Below are 21,813 nucleotides of genomic sequence, written 5' to 3' on the forward strand. Positions count from 1 at the left end.
GAAAAGCACAAACATAAGAATAATAGGCATAGAGGAAGATGAAGAAGCCCAGCTCAAAGGTGCAGAAAACATATTCAACAAAATCATTGAAGAAAACTTTCCCAATCTGAAGAAGGACATACCTATGAAAGTACAAGAAGCATACTGAACACCAAATAGACTGGACCAGAGAAAAAAGACCCCTCAATACATAATACTCAAAACACCTAATATACAGAATAACGAAAGAATATTAAGAGCAGCGAAGGAAAAAGGACAGGTAACATATAAAGGCAGGTAAGATATAAAGGCAGACCTAACAAAATTACAGCTGTCTTCTCCATGGAAACTCTCAAGGCCAGAAGGTCCTGGATAAATGTTCTAGAAGTTCTAAGAGTCCACAGATGTCAGCCCAGGATACTAAATCCATCAAAACTCTCAATCTCTATAGACAGAGAAAACAAGATATTTAATGACAAAGCCAGATTTTCACAATAGGTATCTACAAATTCAGCCCTACAGAAAGTTCTGGAAGGAAAGCTACAGCCCAAGGAATTTACTACACCACAAAGATAAAGGCAACAGATAATCCCACTTCACCAGAACCCAAGAGTAATGCAGGGCAAATATATTCACAATACCACCAGAAACAACAAAACTAAAATAAATAAGCATTAACAATAAATGGACCTTGCTTTCCCTCAACATTAATGGTCTTAACCTATAAAAAGACACAGGCTAACAGAATGGATACAAAGACAGAATCCATCATTCTGCTGCACACAAGAAACACATCTAAGTTCAAAGACAGGGTAAAGGTCTTGGAAAAGATCTTGTAATCAAATGGTCCCAAGAAACAAATAATTGTGGCTATCCTACTATATAACAAGTTAGACTTCAAACCAAAATCAATTAGAAGAGCAGAAAACGATCATTTCATATTCATCACAGGAGAAATTCATCAGCACAAAGTCTCAAATCTGAACATCTATGCCCCAAATACATAGGCACCCACATTCGTATAAGAAAGGCTACTAAAACTCAAAGCTCAAATAAAACCTCACACACTCATAGTGGGAAACTTCAACACCCCACTTTCCCCTATAGACTGGACCACCAGAATGAAACTAACAAATGAAGGAACAAACAAAAGTTATGTCTCAATTGGGTTTAACAGACATCTACAGAACATTCCAGCCAAACACAAAAGAATATACCTTCTTCTCTGCTCCACGTGCAACCATCTCTAAAATCAACCACATACTAGGCAACATAACAAACCTCAACATATACAAAAATAATTGGAATGTTCCCCTGTATCTTATCAGACCACCATGCTTTAAAGTTGGAATTCAACAACAAACAACTCACTGAAGCACTACAAACTCATGGAAACTGAACAATGTGCAATTGCACCAAAACTGGGTCAAAGAAGAAATAAAGAAATTAAGGACTTCCTAAAATCCAACAAGAATGAAGACACAACATAACCAAACCTATGGAACAACTTGAAAACAGTGCTACGAGGGAGGTTCATTGCACTAAGTGCCCATATGAATAAAACAGAGGATAATCACATTAGAGAATTAACAGCACAACTGAAAGCCTTAAAACATAAAGAAGCAAACTCACCCTGGAGGAGTAGATACCAGGAAATAATCAAACTGAGGCTGAAATCAACAAAATAGAAGCCAGGAAAACAATACAAAAAAAAAAAAAAATCAATGCAACAAAGAGTTGTCTTTTTCTTAAAAAATCAGTAAGATAGGCAAACCTTTATCCAAGCTAACCAAAAAGCAGAGAGAACATGCAAATTAACAAATCAGAAGTAAAAAGGGGAACATAACAAGGGACACTGAGGAAATCCGACAATTTTCAGGTCATACTTTGAAAATCAGTACTCCACAAAATTTGAAAATTTAAAAGAAATGGACAAATTTCTGGATAACCATCACTTACCAAAATTAAATCAAGAACAGACAAACAACTAAAATGGACCTATAACCTCTAACGAAATAGAAGCAGTCATCAAAATCTTCCAAATAAAAAAACGCCCAGGTCCAGATGTCTTCAGTGCAGGATTCTACCAGAATTTTAAGAAAGAGCTAATACCAATACTCCTCAAATTGTTCCATACAATAGAAAAAGAAGGTTCATTATCAAACTCGTTTTATGAGGCCTTCGGAATCACCTTGGTTTCTAAGCCACACAATGACACAACTAAGTAAGGTAAGTACAGACCAATATCCCTCATGAACATTGATGCAGAAATACTCAAAATTATAGTACCTTTAACTAATGAGTAAATTTCCTCCTTATGGATAGATAATGAATAATGGCAGAGAGTTTGCAGTAACTTTTGGGGAATGATTAAAATAATTATCCCAAAAGTGAAAGAATCAAATTCATAAAGAAAACGATTTGGATCCTTTCAGGCACTTGTAAGAAAAACACCTATCTCTGGAGTTCCTATATTCTACACTGTTGTTAACAAATCATGGAAGGGAAGATATAAATCAGGAAATATGAGTAAAGTAGTTCAAAGCCTTTATAATTCTGATCAAAAGGCAGAATTGTATGCCATTCTCATGGTATCATGGTATTTATGGATTTTACAGAACTCCTCAATACACAGAGAGAATCATCTTACACATTGCGACTACAGAATTTATTCCTGACAATACAGAATTAACTTCATTGTTTATACAAATAAAAACTGACAATGCTCCAGGACATGTCTCCAGCAAATTGAAATCATTTCTTGAGTATTATAACATAAAGCCCATAACCGGTATACCACACAACCAATCCTACAGGTCAAGCAGTAGTTGAGAGATCTAACTATAGTTTTAAAAAATGCTCTATAGACAGGCAGGGGGAGCCAAGACATCCAGACACAGATTACCTAATGCTTTATTAACATTAAACTTTCTTAATGCTAATGAAAAAGGAAAAACAGCTCCAGAAAGACTGGACAATAGAAAAAGTTCTGAACTAAATCAGCCAGTGTGTGTCAAGGATGTATTGACCTCAGTATAGAAACCAGGACATTTGTTATATTGAGGTAGGATTTTCACCTTTGTATCTACAGAAGAAAAGCTGTGGATACCATCTAAGTTGATCAAGTTCTGAGTTGAACATGAGAAACATGTTAATGAAGAGAAATGACAAGTCATCCTCCAAAGTAGTTCCCATGAGTTGTTCAGAGACCTCACAAAGTTTGGGGAAGTATTCTGCCCTTGTCTTTACAAGAAAACAGAAAACACCCATCTTCAAACAACCAAAAGACACTGAACGTGTAAGTACCTACAGAAGAGAAGATAGCTCTCCAGAAAGAACCATCCAATGAAGAGGAATCTGATATACGGTACCAATATTTAATTCTAATGAACTATTTCTACGCAAAAATCTTTTTCTCTTTACTATCTAGTATTCCACTAGTCCCATTTCATGTAAATCAATGCTGGTTTTAGAGTTGGATATGGCTTTCCTTCTCTAAATTCACGCATGTTATTAAGATTAAATTCACAGTTTCTGCCTTATATCAAGAAGCCAATTGATGTAAGGAAGAAAAAAACAAATCTGGGGACTCATTTGCCTATATACAGTTTTCTCTCTGATATCCTAATTTTCCTCATATATATTTTCATGCTTATTGTTGCCTTTCCCTATGCATACCTTAAATGTTGATTTTTTTTTTACATTGATAGTGATGTTTTAAGTTTTCCACAAGGAATAATAACAATTCCTAACAGCAATCTTTGAACTCTCCGGAAAGAATATGAGGCCCCACTTCATTGTTTCCACTTGATTCAATCTGATGCATCTGAACTACAAATATCACCCTAAAAATGGTTTGGGACTGTTATGCTTGAGACAACTCCTGACTAGCTAGCTGAAATAGTGCACCTTATTACACCCTAGCTAGTTTCAGATATAACTTCAGTCAAGCATTTCCTGCCACACAGAGACTAGCTACAAATGTTACAACTAGTCCCCTAGAGAAATTAAGTTGCTAAAATGTTTCTCCTACAGGATCCCATGGAGCAATCATCATCCCATTTCAGCAAGAAGTAATCTTAATATAACAAAGCCCCCTTTCCTTACTCTTGGCTTTTAGGGATAATATTCATCTTCATAGGGTTGGTTTTAATTATTTAGGGTTAGGTATGGAAGATGATGCTCAGACTCGGGTATCTCTTTTAGACAGGTATAGGGTATGGTTGGGAAAGGTATGGTATAAATAGGATGTAGGTAGATTAGCATATCTTCTTGTAAATTATCTTATTAATTATTAGTTATATATAACTTACATTGTTATAGATTCTTATATGTGGTAACCCATATAAAATTAAGTTTCCCTTCTCAGATGATTTGTATATTATATTTTGTCGTATTGTGTAAAATCTTTCCATTTATGATGTTTTCTGCACCAATCCTTACCATATTTCATATATGTATACCTTTACTTATGTTCAAGGCATTTGGTATATTGATACAATTTAAGATATTTTTATCATGCCGCACTATACAGTTCTACCTCTGGACAAGACATTTCTACTCTAACTCTGTTTTAGTGTTTTACATATATATATATATATATATATATATATATATATATGTATATGTATATGTATATGTATATGTACACAGTTATATTGTTGAAGTAGTAGTCCCTCCTTTACTCAGGGAAGTTTCAACCATTTTTATGGCTAGGTTCATGAGTATTACAGATTATTTTCACCCATGTTTTTTATACCTATGAGATTAGTCAGACATAGATGCTTAATCTTCAAACACTTCATAGACCTGCAGAATATGACATTTAAATGTTTCAATACTAGTACTCAGTTGACATGAAACACTATTGCTTCTGACATCACTGTTTATTTCCCAAAAATATGTTGGGCACTTTTATCGCTCTTTCTGGAGTCCATCCTCTGTTCGGCTAATGGCTTCTTGGGAAAAGAATTGCCCCCACCTAGACCACTGACTTGGACATGCTGTCCTACTATGCTTGCAAGAGACAAACATAGAAGATGACTGAACCTTGCCAAGTCAGGGTAATACAGCATTTCTACCTCCCTGCTTTTGTAGTGGTCTGTCAGATACTCTAGGCCTTAGCCAAAACTGGTACCAATGTTGCTCTGAGACTTTGGGTGACTGTCCAGGTAGCTTGCTGTTTCTGTCCTGGCTGCATCATTTGGAAGCTATCCATATGCACTTGCTGCCTACCTAGTATTTTTATCTTCCTTCTCAGGTCTTTCATGACATTGAAGACTAGACTATCACAATTATCATTCTCTCTTCCTAGATAGATATACCAGGTACTAGACTTAAACTTTTCAGTCTAGGACAACTCTACAGCAATCTCTGTTATGCCTTCACCCTAGGAATAAATATGTAGGTCTTAAGCTTGTATGTTCTTGAGTTTCCTTTTCTTAGAACATGTTCTTTGCTGTTTTTGTATATAGTTTTGTGCCAAGCCTAATCTCTTCTTTACAGTAAAAGGGGAATTATAGTGAGATATTCACTCTATCTGCACCTGTTGCATTGACCATACCCATTGGGGGTGGAGACAGGTGTGGATGTGACCTGGGGGAACTAAGTCCTGGTTTTGGGATGCCAGAGCTCTCTCTCACTTCCTGGATGTAGACAGAGGGCATCCAGAGGCATCCTTGGGACTGGAACCTGCTGGCATTCATCTGTCTCTGTTGTAAAAAATTTCTCCCTGAATAAACATCTATTCAGCCTGTTTTCCCCATCCTTATTTTTCCATGATATATAAGTATTGCTACACTCTTGTCTCTTAGTTTCATTTCATTGGAAAGTCACTTCCCAACCCATAACTCTGAGGTGGCATCTATCTTTGAAGTTGGGGTGTGTTTCTTGTATGCAGCAACAGTATGGACTCTGTCTTTTTTCCATTCTTTCAGCCTGGGTCTTTTTATAGACAAGTTTATGACCGTTAATATTGAGGGATATTTGTCAAGTGCTGTCGCCTCACCTGCAAGAACGATGCTCAACAACAGGATTCTTCTGTAGTTTTATTGTGTGGCTCTTACCGCGAGATGAGGAAGGACCCTGAGGAGGAAAAAGGGCTCTGCTTATATATGCTTAGAGGAGTCGTGTCCGTTACTGTTGGTGCAGCCCACGATACTCGTGACAAACACCCCATGACGTGTGTTACGCATGCGCATTGCTATTCTTTGGGTGGAAAACAACCGCGCCTTGCTGGCTCATGGACAGGAAACCAGCGCCATCTTCGGGAGTGACACCGGTGGCTCTCTACAGATATTAATGACCATAGATTGTTAATTCTTGATTGTTTTGAATCTGGTGGTGGTGGTGGTATTGTGTGTGGATTCCTTCCCCCCCCCCTCCATTTTTCTTTTGGTTGTTGATAAAATTGGATAATATATTACCTATGTTTTTGAGGGTGTACTTAATTTACTTGGGTTGGAGTTTTCCTTCCAGAACTTTTTTGTAGGGCTGGATTAGTTTATGTGTATTTTGCAAATCTGGTTTTGTCATGGAATATTTTTATTTCTTCATCAATAATGATTGAAATCTTTGCTGGGTATAATAGTCTGGGCTGGCATCCATGATCTCTTAGAGTTGGCAGAATACCCTTTCAGGACCTTTTGGCCTTCAGAGTTTCCATGGAGAAGTTAGCTGTAATTCTGATAGGTTTGCATTTATGTTACTTGGCCTTTTTCCTTTGCTTTCCTTAATATTCTGAATGCTTGTTAATTATGTGGCAAGAGGACTTTCTTTTGTGGTCCACTTTATTTGATGTTCTATAAGCTTATAGTTTCATTGGAGTGTATTTCTTTAGGATGGGAAAGTTTTCTTCTTTGATTTTGTTGAATATATTTTGTTAACCTTTGACTTAGGATTCTTCAATACATATTATTCTTCTATAGCTATTATTCTTTTCTTTCTTATTTTACATATCAACCCCAGTTCCCTCTTCTTCCCATCTTCCCATGCCCCCAGATGCTCCTCACATTCCATTTTCCACCTACTCCACAGAAAGTGTGAGGCCTTCCAGGAGGGATTATCAAAATCTGTCAAGTCAATTGGGGTAGGGCCGAGGCCCTCCCTCCTGTCTCTAGGTTAAGGACATATCCCTTCATGGGAAATGTGTTACCAAAGTCCTTTCCTGCACCAGGGAAAAAATGCTGATTCCACTGTCAGAGGACCCATTGACTTCTCAGGCCTTCTAATTGAGATTCACGGTTGAGGTGGGGGTCTGGGTTGGTTCAATGCTGGTTTCACAGCTAACAATCTGAGGTCCATGAGATCCCCCTTGTTCAGGTCAGCTGTCTCTGTGGGTTTCTGTAGTCTGGTCTTCACCCCTTTGCTTATCACTCCTCCCTCTCTGCAACTGAATATCAGGAGTTTGACTCAGTGTTTACTTGTGGGTGTCTGCTTCTGTTTCCATCAGCTATAAGATGAAGGTTCTAGGATGGCATATAAATTAGTTATCACTCTAATTATCATGGAAGGGCATTAAAGGTAGCCTCTCCAGTATTTCACAGATTGTTAGTTGGGGTCATCCTTGAAGGTCTCTGAACATTTCTCTAGAATCAGTTTTCTCTTTAAAACTATAATGGCTTCCTCTATTATGGTATCTTTTTCCATGTTCTCATCTATTCATCCCCTGACTCAGTCTTCCTGGTCTCCCATGTTCTCCTTTCCTCCTTTTCTTTCTTCTAACTCTCTCTCCACTCACTGCATCCCCTCTCCCCCACTCCACATATACTAAGTAGATCTTGTCTCTTTCCCCTTCTGTGGGGGAACATGTATGAATCTCTTAGGTTCCTCCTTGTACCCTGGCTTCTATGGTTGTGTGAATTGTAGGCCAGTGATCCTTTGCTCTATGTCTTAAATCAATATATGAGTGATTACATATCATGTTTCTCTTTTTGTAACTGGGTTACCTCACTCAGAATTGTTTCTTCAAGGTCTGTCCATTTGCCTGTGGATGTCAAGATTTCATTGTCCCCCTCCCCCCGCTGAGTAGTATTCCATTGTGAAATATACCACATCGTCTTTATCCACTCTTCAGTTGAGGGACATCTAGGTTGCTACCAGGTTCTTATATGACAAATAATGTTGCTATGAACATAGTTGAGCAGATGTCTTTGTTTCATGGATGTGGATCATTTGGATATAGGCGGAAGATTGGAATTGCCAAGTCCTGTGGTAGACTGATTCCAATTTTCCTGAGGAACCACCACACTGATCTCCAAAATGGCTGTACAAGTTTGCACTCCCACCAGCAGTGGAGGCGTGTTCCCCTTTCTCCACATACTCTCCAGCATAAGTTGTCATTTCTGTTTCTGATTTTAGCCAGTCTAACAGCAATAAGATGGTATCTCAGAGTTGCCTTGATTAGCATTTCCTTGATGGCTAAAGATGTTGAGCACTTTCTTACGTGTCTTTCAGCCATTTTGAATTCCTCTATTGAGAATTCTCTATTCAGTTCAATATCCCAGTTTATAATTGGATTATTGGTGTTCTGGTTACTAGCTTCATGATTTCTTGATATACTTTTGGAAATCAGCCCTCTGTCAGTTGTGGTTTCCATATAAAGTTGGGTCAAGTTCAGTGAAGAATTGTGCTGGGATTTTGCTGGAGATTGCATTGAATTTCTAGATTCAATATTGCAATATTGCAGTTTTTACTATGTTTATCCTACCTATCCAAGAGAATGGGAGATCTTGCAATTTTCTGGTATCTTTAATTTTTTCCTTAAAAATGCGAAGTTCTTGCTATATATGTCTCTGATTTGTTTGGTTAGTGTTACCCCAAGATGTTTTTTATTGTTTGTTTCTATTGTAAAGGGTGTTTTTCTTAATTCTTCTTCAGCCCCTTTATTCTCTGTGTATAGTGGGACAACTGATTTTTTTTTTGAGTTAATCTCATATCCTGTCACTTTGCTGAATGTGTTTATCAGCTGTAGAAGTTCCATGGTAGAGTTTTTTGGGTCACTTATGTAAACTATTATATCATCTGCATCTGGTAAAATTTTGACTTCTTTATTTCCAATTTTTATCCCCTTGATCTTTCTTTTTTGTTCTCTTATTGCTCTAACTAGAACTTCAAGTACAATATTGAAAAGATATAGAGAGATCGGACGGCCTTGTCTTGTTCCTGATTTTACAGGAAGCATATTAATCTTCTCTCCATTTAGTTTGATATTGGCTGTTGGTTTACTGTATTGTTTTATTATGTTTACATACATTCCTGTTATCCCTAATCTCTCCAAGTCCTTTATCATGAAAGAGTGTTGAATTTGGCAAAGGCTTTTTTAGCATCTAGTGTGATGATCATATGATTTTCTTTTTTTTCAGATAAAATGTAATACTTCATCCTATTCAAAACATATTTACTATTCAAATAATAGCAAAAGTCTTAATAAAAATAAATTATGTTTTAAAACATTATCGAAACAGAAATGCTATGGGTGAGTGAGAAAAAGCAAGAATAATACATCTTTTTCTTGGAGAATATAAAGCCATTTCCTCAGTTAATTCAGTTTTTTTTTTTTTTAAGAAAGTTAAAAAGCAATTATTTCCCATACAGAAAATTTTATTAGAAAAGCAATTGCTGGAGAACAAATTCTACTGACAGATGTTTTAACATGGATGAAAAATATAAGTACTAGAAATCTATTTATTGTCTTATAGAACCTCATGATGCTGTAATGATTGGCTGCCCACCTCCTCCAGATGTCTGCGAACATCAATGCCATGAGCGTCATTCTCTACATCTTAGCCTGCCTTGCTTCTAGAACAGAATGCTTCCATGACTCTGCTCCAGTTCCTTGAAGCTTCCTTGCCTTCATGTGAGTTCTTAATCTTTGCACTCTTTTTCACACTTTCTTTGTCTCCTCGGTTTACTCTCTGTTATCATGCTATTTTCTACATCCTCTGCTTCCCCATATAATTCATTTAACCTTTCCTTGATGCTTAAAGTTTCCTCTTCCTTAAGGGACTCCCAACTCTTTGTTTTTTGTTTTTTTTTTTTTTTTGTTTTTTTTTGTTTGTTTGTTTTTGGGTTTTTTTGTTTTTTTATATAAAAAATATTGCTTTGAAGATAAAATTGAACACAAAGAAAGGTCTAGAGAACTACAAGACTGCTGCCAGCTAACAATTTGAGCTTCCGTGGAAAGGCTACCATAAATGCCCTTCCAGGAGAGTGAGATCAACAACTAACTTATCCATGGAGCCCTCAACTAATGTCTGTTGGAAACAGGAGCAAACACCCATACATAAACACTAAGTTGAAGTAGAACCCAGATGCAGATGAAGAGGACAAGACCAGGCTGCAGAAACACATAGAGACAGCTTACCTGAACAAGGAGGAGCTAATGGGCCACCAGACTGATAGCTGGGAAGCCAGCATGGGACTAACTCAGGCCCCCCTGAATTTGGGTCTCAGCCAGAAGGACTGAGCAGTCTAAGGGACCTCAGACAATGGAGGCAGGATGTATCCCTGGTGCACAAAAGGACCTTGCGAATACATCCCCCATGGAGGGCTAACTGCCTTAATCTAGAGACAGGAGAGAAGCCCTAGTCCCTACTTCACATGACCTGTCAGATCTACCTGACCCGAACTGGATGGCATTACCCTACTTATGGAATTGGGGTGGGGGATGGGAGGGGAGGGTGGTTAGAGTGCATGTGAGAGGACAGAGAGGGTAAAAGGAAGGGAGGAAGGGAGGGAGGGAGAGGGAATTGGGATCAACATGTAAAATAATAAATTAAATTTTAAAAAATGCTTTGACTCCAAAATTTAAGTTCAAAAACAAGTTACTAGGGAAAAGTATTTCTATTTTTGTTTCCACAGAAAATGAAAAGCTGTGGATTCCTTCCAGACTAATGTGGTTTGATCAAACCAGACCATCTGAAGCAGAGTACCAGGTGATCCTACATTCAAAACAGCTGGACAAAGCAGCCTAAGGGACTACAGCCAGGATTTCTGCATCTTCTTCGAATCCCCCATGACAGCGCCCCTTACCAGCAGGAAATAGTTTGGAAAGAATGATGCCCAAATTCCCAAATATTGTCTATAAATGTTTGTTTTCATTAAATGGACTTGGTTTTCTTTTTCAGTTTGTTTGGTGGATTACATTGATAGATTTTTGTATGTTGAACCATCCCTGCATCCCTGGGTTGAAGCCTACTGGGTCATGCTTGATATTCTCTCTGATGTGTTCTTGGATTTGATTTGCCAGTATTTTATTGAGTACTTTTGTATCAAAGTTCATGAGGGATATTGGTCTGTAGTTCTCTTTCTTAGGTGTGTTTTTGTGTGGCATGGGTTCCAAGGTGATTGTAGCCTCATAAAGAGTTTGGTAATGAACCTTCTGCTTCTATTGTGTGGAACAACTTGAGAAGTATTATTATTATTAGCTGTTCTTTGAGTTTCTGGTAGAAGTCTGCACTGAAGCTATCTGGTCCTGGGACTTTTTTTGTTTGTTTGTTTGTTTGTTTGTTTGTTTGAGAGACTTTTGATGAGTGCTTTGATTTCATTAGGTGTTATAGGTCTATTTAAATTGCTTATCTGTTCTTGATTGCCTTTGGTATGTGATACCAATCAAGAAATTTGTTCATTTCCATTAAATTTTCAAATTTTATGGAATTTAGGTTTTTAAAGTTTGGCCTGAAGAAACTCTGGATTTTCTCAGTGTTCATTGTTGTGTCCACTTTTCATTTCTTAATTTGCAGATTTGCATGTTATCTCTCGGCTTTTGGGTTAGCTTGAATAAGGCTTTCTCTATCTTGTTGATTTTCTCAAAGAACCAACTCTTTATTAGATTGATTCTTTTTATTGTTTTCCTAGTTTCTACATTATTGATTTCAGCTCCCCAGTTGATTATTTCCTGCCATCTTCTCCTCTGGGGGGAGCTTGCTTCTTTTTGTTCTAGGGCTTTCAGTTGTGGTATTAATTCTCTAATATGACTATCCTCTGTTTTCTTCAAATGGTCACTTAGTGCAATGAACGTTCCTCTTAGCACTGCTTTCCAAGTGTCCCATAAGATTGAGTATGTTGTATCTTCATTCTTATTGAATTATATGAAGTTTTTAATTTCTTTATTTCTTCCTGACTCAGGAATGATGCAATTGCACATTGTTCACTTTCCATGAGTTTGTATTGTTTCTGTGGTTTGTGTTGCTGTTGAATTCCAACTTTAAAGCATGGTGGTCTGATAAGATACAGGGGGCTATTCCAATTTTTTGGTATCTGTTGAGGTTTGTTATGTTGTCTAGTATGTAGTTTATTTTAGAGATGGTTCCATGTGGAGATGAGAAGTTATATTCTTTTGCATTTGGGTGGAATGTTCTATAGATGTCTGTTAAACCCAATTGGGTCATAACTTTTGTTAGTTCTTTTGTTTCTTTGTTAAGTTTCTTCTGGTGGCCCTGTCTAGTGGTGAGACTGGGATGTTGAAGTCTCCCACTATGAGTGTGTGAGATTTTATTTGATCTTTGAGTTTTAGTAATATTTCTTTTATGGATGTGGGTGCCTTGTATTTGGAGCATAGATGTTCAGAACTGAGACTTTGTACTGATGGATTTCTCCTGTGGTGAATATGAAATGAACTTCTTCATCTCTTTTGATTGATTTTGGTTTGAAGACTAACTTGTTAGATATTAAGATAGCTACACTTGCTTGCTTCTTGAGTCCATTTGATTTGAAGATCTTTTCCCAACCATTTACTCTGGAGTAGTATCTGTCTTTGAAACTTAGATGTGTTTCTTGTATGCAACAGAAGAATGAGTTCTGTTTCGCATCCATTCTATTAGTCTGTGTCTTTTTATAGGTAAGTTAAGACCATTAACATTGAAGGAAAGTAAGCACCATTGATTGTTAATTCTTGTTTGTATTAGATTTGTTGGTGGTGCTGGTATTGTGAGTATATTTGCCCTGCTTTTTCTTTTGGGTTCTGGTAAAGTGGGATTATTTATTGCCTATGTCTTTGTGAGTGTGGTTAACTTCCTTGAGTTGGAGTTTTCCTTCCAGAACTCACTGTGGGGCTGGATTTGTAGATACGTATTGTGAAAATCTGGCTTTGTCATTGAATGTCTTTTCTCCATCTATAGTGATTGGGAGTTTTGCTGGGTTCAGTAGCCTGGTCTGGAATCCATGGACTCTTAGTATTTGCAGAACATCTATCTAGGACCTTCTGGCCTTCAGATTTTCCATGAAGAAGTCTGATGTAATTTTTATAGGTCTGCCTTTACATGTTTCTTGGCCTTTTTCTTTTGCTGTTCTTATTATTCTTTCTTTATTCTGTATGTTTTAGTCAATGATTTTGTTGAATATGTTTTCTGCACCTTTGAGCTGGCCTTCTTCGCCCTCTTCTATCCCCTTCTATGCCTATTATTCTTAGGATTGGCCTTCCATGGTGTTCCACATTTCCTGGATGTTTTGTGTTAAGTATTTGTTGGGTTTACGATTTTCTTTGATGAATCTATTTCTTCTATTTTATCTTCACTGCCTTGGATTCTTTCTTCCATCTCTTATATTCTTTTGGTTATGCTTGCATTTGTAGTCCCTGATTGTTTACCCAGGTTTTCTATTTTTCTATTTCTAGAATTCCTTCAGTTTGAGGTTTTTTGTTTTTGTTTGTTTGTTTGGTTGATTGATTTGTTGGTTGGTTGGGTTTTTTTTTTTTTTTTTTTTTGTCTCTATTTCAGTTTTCAGGTCTTGAACTCACTCTTTGAATTATTTCCTTCATCTGTTTGATTGTTTTTCTTGCTTCCTTTAAAGATTTGTTCATTTCTTGCATTTTTTGCTTGATCTTTTCCTCTATTTCTTTCAATTTTTTGTTTGTTTTTTCTTCCATTTCTTTAAGGGACTTTCTTATATCATCTTTGATGGCCTCTGTCATTTCATGAAGTTAAGTAATTCTCTTCTGCTTCATCTTCTTTGGCATGTTCAGGGCTAGTTGGTGTAGAGCCCCTAATTCTGGCAGTTTCATACTGGTGTTGTTATTGTTGGGTGTTTTCTTGTATTGCCACCTTCCCATTGCTTCTTCCAGTGGGTGCAGATGGAGTTTTTCTCTCTCTACTCTACTCTTCCAGTGGGTGTAGGTGAATCAGGATTTCGATGTCAGTAACTCTGGATGATCCTAACTCTCTTGGAGGTCTTTCAAGCAGAGGCCACAGCAGGGCCAATAATGTGGGGGAAGGCAAGAGCCTGATGGTCTCAAAAACTCAGGCAGAAGGCAGGTGAAGGGGCCCAAAGTTTAGGCGAGGGCAGGCTCAAGATGGTCCCATGTTGAGGGGCAGGTCCAGTATGCCCAGAGCTGATTCAGGAAGTTCCAAGGAGATGATGGGGGTGTTGAGCCTATGCTATGGCCAAATGCTCACCCAGAGTAGTGAGCCCAGGAGGGCCAAGGATGAGGGGAAGGCAGCTATGCTTATTATTTTTAGGTTTAGCCTTTTTCACTGTGTCCCATATTTCCTTATCCAGGGATAAGGATTTGTCAGGGATTTGTTGGACTTAAGATTTTCTTTGGTTGATGGATTCTCCTAGTGTATCTTCAATGCCTGAGATTATCTCTTCCATCTCTTGCATTCTGTTGGTTATTCTTGCATCTCTAGTTCCTGATAATTTGTCTAACTTCTATTTCCAGCATTCCCTCAGACTGCTTGTTTGTTTTTTGTTTTTTAATATCTTTGTTTCAACTTTCAAACCTTGCACTGTTTGAATTGTTTCTTGTAATTTTTGGTTTGTCTTTTCCTCCATTTCTTGAATTTTTTCTTCCATTCCTTTAAGGGATTTTCTCATTATCTCTTTGAGGGTCTCGATCATTGCTATAAAGTTGTTTTTAGGATAGTGCTCTTCTGCTTTATCTGTGTTGAAATATTCAGGTCTTGCTGGCATGGAGTCCTTAGACTCTGGTTGCATAATATTGATCTGTATTCAATCAGTTGTTGACTGTGTTCTTATACTATTGTCTACCCATCTCATCTTCTAGTGTGTACTAGTAGGGTCTCTCCCTGGTCTGGTGATACAGGGCCAAGGTGCTCTTCAGGTGGGTGCAAGCAGTTCCAATATTCCAATGGCTCTTCTACTCCAGTGGATGGTGGTGGGACTCCTCCTGTGGTTGGAGGCTGGACCAAAATGCTGGCAGACTCCAGATGAGCCAGTCTGCTAGGGCAAGCTCTCTGGCATGCAGTCCTCTGTCCTCAGGATTCTCTGAGCAGAGCCAATAAAATACAATTTTAAAATATAATTTCCTATATATACACACTTTATCTTGACCATATCCACCTCCATTCCTTCCCTAGCAACTTCTATTAGGCCCTGCAAGCACATCTTCCCCCAATTTCAAGTCCTTTTCAATTTTTAAATAACCTAATTACTTCAATTAGAGTTTACAATACATTATTTGTGTGGGTTTTTTCAGTATGGCACAGGTAGCCTACTAGTATTGACTGCACAAATAAATATAATTTCCTTCTACAGTGGCCATCAATGTCAACCTTGATAGCTTCTCTGTTAGGGGAGGAGCCTCAGAATTGCTTCCTTAGTCCATGTTGGAAGTTTCAATTGTGCAGGTCTTGTAACAGTAACCATGACTGTGCTCTGTCCAGAGGACACCATTTCATAGATGTCATCCTCTAATCCTTATGGGATTTTATCTGTCTTCTTCTCCACAATATTTCCTGAGACTTGAAATGACTAAGGATATTGAGCACTTTCTTAAGTATCTTTCAGCTATTTTGGATTCCTCTATTAAGAATTCTATATTCAGTACTGTACCCCACATTTTAATAGGGTTATTTGGTCTTTTGGTGACTAGTTTCTTTAGTTCTTTGTATATTTTGGAGATCAGCCGTCTGTCAGATGTGGGGTTGGTGAAGATCTTTTCCCATTCTTCTAGCTGCTGTTTGGTCTTGTTGACTGTGTCCTTTGCCTTACAGAAGCTTCTCAGTTTCAGGAGGTCCCATTTATTAATTGTCAGTCTCAGTGTCTGTCCTACTGGAGTTATGTTCAGGAAGCAATCTCCTGTACCATTTTTTTTAAGAGTACCTCCCACTTTCTCTTCTAAGAGGTTCAGTGGTTGGATTTATGTTGAGATCTTTGATCCATTTGGACTTAAGTTTCGTGCATGGTGATAGTCACAGGTCTATCTGCAGTCTACACACCATCATCTTTAGTATGACAAAGTTCCTTTGAGGTAATGGTCATTGTGAATATACTATAAACACAGATTGTCTCATGGTGCCCCTGCTAGTTATAAGGCACAAAGTCAACATAGCCAAGAGATCAGTGAGGCTAGTTCATTTCACACTTGATCAATCACTGTTCAAACATCCAAAATCTCATTTCTAAATGGAGGATATAATTCTGTAATTTCTATTATATTTATGGTTGTGAGCCTAGCCTTTAACAGCTGAGCTCTCCCTCCAGCCCAATTCTGTAATTTCTCAAGCCAGAGGTTGGCCTTCCATGAGAGCTCTTTCTGTGGTGAATCATGTAAACATGACCTATTACTACTTACCTAATACCAACTAGTACTCAGCTCTGAGAAGAGTTTCATTTTCAGACAGACCTAACATTAGACTATGCAATGAATTTGCCTCATGGGAGGAAGAAGTTGCTGTGAGATCTGAAGGGGCCAGTGAGCAATGTACCAATTAATTTGGCATCTCTTAAGAATTCTTAAATGGATCACAGCACCCTCTGGTGGCCTCATTATCCTTAGGAGTATGATTTCCATTCATTTATCAAATAACTCTTCACTGATCTTATTATATCAACACTACATTTCTCAGTCTGACACTTATTCAACAACTTTCTCTTATTTACTCATTCTGATTTATATGTATTTCGGGTGTTTAATAAAATAATCCCAAGTGTCTGCTTTAAACTTTGAATGAATAAAATGAATTGTTTTTACCACTTAAAAAAAATGCATTTATTTTGAACCTCACATGGAATGTACAATTTGCTTAACTAAAATTTTATTTTTAAGAAATTAAAAGAAATAAATGAATGAAAATGGCTAAATATTTATGACTAAATTTTTATTAGCAACTTCACTATGCAATAGTAATTATCTCTATATGTTCAAGTCCATTTAAACACTGAACACCAAAGTAAATTCCCGTTTGGTAAAATACCATACACAATACCTGCCATTGTTTCCAGAAGTCAGCATTTTATGAGAGCAGAAGACAACAACTCACCTAAGATTAAGAGCTCAGGGAACCCCTCCTCAAGTACATTATAGGACTTGTTTATAGCCCAACATTTGATCTACCTTATAAAATAGCCCATGCTTATTCAGGAGGAACAGGATAATGTGTATAAGGTGGTATGGCAGTCTCAGAAGAGGCATACATCAGAGACTATACTATTCTCCCACAATCTTGAATAGAAGGAACAGTGTCCTAGCCTACTTCTCAGATAATATTGTTGAAATACTATGGAGCTTTACACTAGGAAATATTTAAGCATTGCTTGTCACTGGAGAGCACATATAATGTCTGATAGAGTTCTATAACTCTTAGAAGTTTTCATATTCTTAAATGTCTTCCTTAATTCATCTATTTATTTGTTTCCATTTCAAGTCTTATTAAAACACCTGTACATGTAATTTTATGCTCATTGAACACATTTATAATTGCTATTTAAAGTTCATTGTGTGTTTCCTAAATAGGTTTTTAGAGAACATTACTATGTGAGTAGTAATTTCTAGAGAAGACATGCTGAAATTTTGTATAGTTTTTAGAAAGGGAATTCATCTGGAGTTAGGTGGTGGGTTGTACCTTTGGTATGGATAATTTTCCCACCTTTGTTAAATAATCATTCAAATCTCCATTTACTGTTGCCATAACTTTCAGTGTTGGAGCCGTTCAGCAGTAGCATGCTGTTGTCCTATCAGAAGGGATTTTAGCTTGGCTACAAAAAAGTTTTACTTCTAACAACATGATGGAACCCTATATACAAGTAATAGCTTTTCAGTGTGACTCCTCATAAATCAAGATTGGTTTAGCAGAGCTGGAGGTAGTGGTTATCAGTAAGACACACAGGTACTCCACATAGTCTTCCATTGAATTTCACTGAATAGGAAATCTCACTTGGACAGTACCAAACATTTACACACAGTGCTATTTGTGAGTTGTACAAATGACTCAGCCCACAGATCCTCCAGTGGTGGGGCCTGGGCCTGTGCAGGACAGGGTGGTACTACCTGACAGATTAAAAATTGATCAAAATGCAAATCCTCAGATGAAGAGCTAGAGATCGTGGAGACTTACTGTGGCAATGATGGTATTACATGAGAGAAGCATACACAGATGGCTTTCAGCACAGATCCTGAGGTGTCAAGTGAAGGGGACTAGGGATGACAGGATGTTAAACAGCACTACCTGAGAGGCATGCAAATGATCTGCACACAGATCTTAGGTTTTGGGTTCTATTTTTTTTGGTTAGTGTGTGTGTGTGTTTTATTATTTTTCCTTATTTTACATATTGATACCAGTTCCCTCTCCCTCCCTTCCTTCCTCCTATGCCTCCCAACCCCCCTAGATCACCCTCCCACTCCACAGGGAGGGTGATGCCTTCCAGGAGGGATCATCAAAATCTGTCAAGTCATTTGGAGTAGAGTCTGGGCCCTCCCTCCTGTCTCTAGGCTAAGGGAGTATCCCTCCATGGGGAATGTGCTCCCAAAGTCCTTTCATGCACCAGGGTTATATCCTGGTTCGACTGTCAGAGGTCCCTTAGACTGCCCAGGACTTCTAATTGAGACCTATGTTCAAGGAGTCTGAGTCCGTCCAATGCTGATTTCCCAGCTATCAATCTGGGGTCCATGAGCTCTTGCTTGTTTAGATCAGCTGTCTCTATGGGTTTCTGAAGCCTGGTCTTGACCCATTTTCTTATCACTCCTCCCTCTCTGCAACTGGGTTCCAGGATATCAGTTCAGTGTTTAGCTGTGGGTGTCTGTTTCTGTTTCCATCAGCTACCAGCTGAGGGCTCTGTGGTGGCACAAAAGTTATTTATCAATCTTATTATCAAGGAGGGGCATTTAAGGTAGCCTCTCCACTGTTGCTCAGATTGTTAGGGTCATCCTTTTAGGTCTCTGGACATTCCTCTAGAGTCAGCTTTCTCTGCAAACCTATAATGACTCCCTCTATTATGGTATCCTTTATTTTTACTCTTGTCTACTCATTCCCTGACTCAAACTTCCTAGTTCCTCATGTTCTCCTCTCCTCCTATTCTCTTTCTCCTAACTCCCTTTCCACTCACTGCCCCCACACTCTCAAAATGCTCAGGAGATCTTGTTCCTTTCCCCTTCTGTGAGGGATCTTGTATGAATCTCTTAGACTCCTCCTTGTATCCTAGTTTTTCCGGTGGTGTGAATTATAGGCTGGTAATCCTTTGTTTTGAGACAGGGTCTCACTTTATAACCCAAGCTAGACTGAAACTCACTATATAGCCTAGTCTCATCTGTGTAGCCCCTATCTCATGAATCATCTTATTGCATTAGAGCCCCTAGTACTGGGAGTCGAAAGTGTTAAGTCATAAGCTACTACATAAACCTTGAAATTAATTTTTAAACCTAATGTAAGAGTCCTGGAGAAATTAGAAATATTCTATCAACCTTCAAATATACTATAATCCATTGAAACATAGCATTCAGGATTAAAGGATGTTTAGATGATTGAACTGAGTCAGTCATTTCATCACATTGCTGCCAGCTGAAATTTTTACCTACTGCATTTTTAAAACTTTTGTGGATGCATCTATGTAAGGTACTGACTGTGTCAGTCTGGAAAAAACAACAGTGAACTGTTGCCCTCTCTCTGGTAAGATATGACCACATGGAAATACTTAGATTAATGGAAATGGGTTAATATTTAAGACAGAGCTAGCCAATAAGAAATGCTAGTAACAGACCAACAGCATTATATGTAATACAGAGTCTCTGTGTGTTATTTGTGGCTGGTGTGGTGATGAGGCCAGACCAGTGGGAAATTACTCATAGACCCCAGACTGATAGCTAGGAAATCAGCATTATATGGACTCAGACCCCTGGAAAATGGGTCTCAGTTAGAAGGCCTGGACAGTCAACCGGACCTCTGACAGTGGAACCAGGGTGTTTACTTGGTGAATGAAAGGACTTTTGGGAGCACATTCCTCATGAAGGAATATTCCCTTAACCTAAAGACAGGAGGGAGGACCTAGGCCCTACCACAAATGACTTGACAGATTTTGATGGTCCCTGTGGAGTGGGTGGGAAATGGGATGGGAGGTGGATCAGGGGGGAATGGGAGGATGGGAGGAAGGGGGAACTGTGACTGATATGTAAAATAAGAAATAATAATAATAATAATAATAAAGAAAAGAAGGAAAAATATTGACCATTTTAAGATTAAAAAAGGATGTAAACTTTTTCACAGATTTAATTTTATATGGTGGCTCTAAATGTAAAATGATGAAAAAATATTAGTTACTGGAATGTAATGCTTCATAATATAAATTTGCACATAAAATATACCTTTTGAGACATAACTTTTCTATGTAACATAGACAAATCTTGAACTCAGTATGTTCCTCAAACTGGAGTCAAACTCATGGCACTATTTCTTCTTCAGTTATTATGCCCAACTTCTTAAAGCATGGATAAAAATAGAGCATAATAATCAGCTAACTCATGCCCCAGCCTTGCCCATCCTTAAACTTTCATGAATGATCTGGCCACTTCTCTGTTGCATAGACTGTAAATGAGGGGGGTCAACATAGGAGTAAGGATGGTGTAGAAAGCTGAAACTGTTTTGTCCTGGTTGGGAGAACGACCAGAAGAGGGCCGCATGTAAATGAACATGGCTGCCCCATAGTACATTCCCACCACTACAAGGTGAGAGGAACAGGTTGCAAAAGCTTTGTGGTGACTCTCAGCAGAGGCCATACTATTGACAGCCAGAATCACACAAGCATAGGAAGCAATAATGATTGCTACAGGGAAGATAAGCATAATTACACAGCAAAAAAAATATCATCTTTTCATATGTCAAGGTATCACTGCATGAAAGAGTGAGCAGGGCTGGAACCTTACAGATAAAGTGAGGTATTTCTCTGAGACCACAATATGAGAAAGACAATGCAGCTGCAACTTCTATTATACCATCAAGGGAACCAAGAATCCATGAGGAGGCAGCCATGAGACCACAGATTTTATGACTCATGAGAATAGGATACCTTAATGGATGGCAAATAGCCACATAATGGTCATAGACCATTGAGGCCAACAGAAAACACTCAGCTCCAAGTAGAGATACATAGAGGAATATCTGGCTCCCATAGCCAGCCATGGAAATGGACTTGTTGCCAGAAAGGAAGTTGAAGGCCATCTGGGGCACTGTACAGGTGATCCCTAAGAGAAAGTTGGCTGAGAAGGATGTACATAGGGGTGTGGAGTTGGGTATACAGGTAGATGAGAAGCACCATGGTAGAATTATCCATAAGGGCCATAAAGAAGATTCCCAGTGTTAGCAAAAAGAATAAACTATGAACAGGGCTGTGATCAAAAATCCCCAATAGGATGAAGTCATAGCTGAGGGACAAATTGTTCCATTGCAACATGAGTTCATTCACTGTGGAGACAGAATGTTTAATAAAGATCATAATGTGTCCTCCCACACTGGATATACACACAGTGCTATATAAATATGAGAAAAGTGTTTCTTTGGTCATCAGCTATTTTATTTCGTGCTCTCTTATGCTCTCTCTCATGCATACATATGTGCTCACATACATGCAAACACACATAGGCACATGCACAGTTTTATTCTATATCCA

General features: G+C 38.2%; 1 pseudogene; it reads right to left on the reverse strand.

Moving 5' to 3' along the window:
* Positions 1–20,689: 20,689 nt before the first annotated feature.
* Positions 20,690–21,597, reverse strand: LOC127226827 (olfactory receptor 2M3-like; annotated as a pseudogene).
* Between the last annotated feature and the right edge of the window lie 216 nt (positions 21,598–21,813).

This window comes from Phodopus roborovskii, unplaced genomic scaffold, assembly GCF_943737965.1.
Source record: "Phodopus roborovskii unplaced genomic scaffold, PHOROB, whole genome shotgun sequence".
Classification (NCBI taxonomy): domain Eukaryota; kingdom Metazoa; phylum Chordata; class Mammalia; order Rodentia; family Cricetidae; genus Phodopus; species Phodopus roborovskii.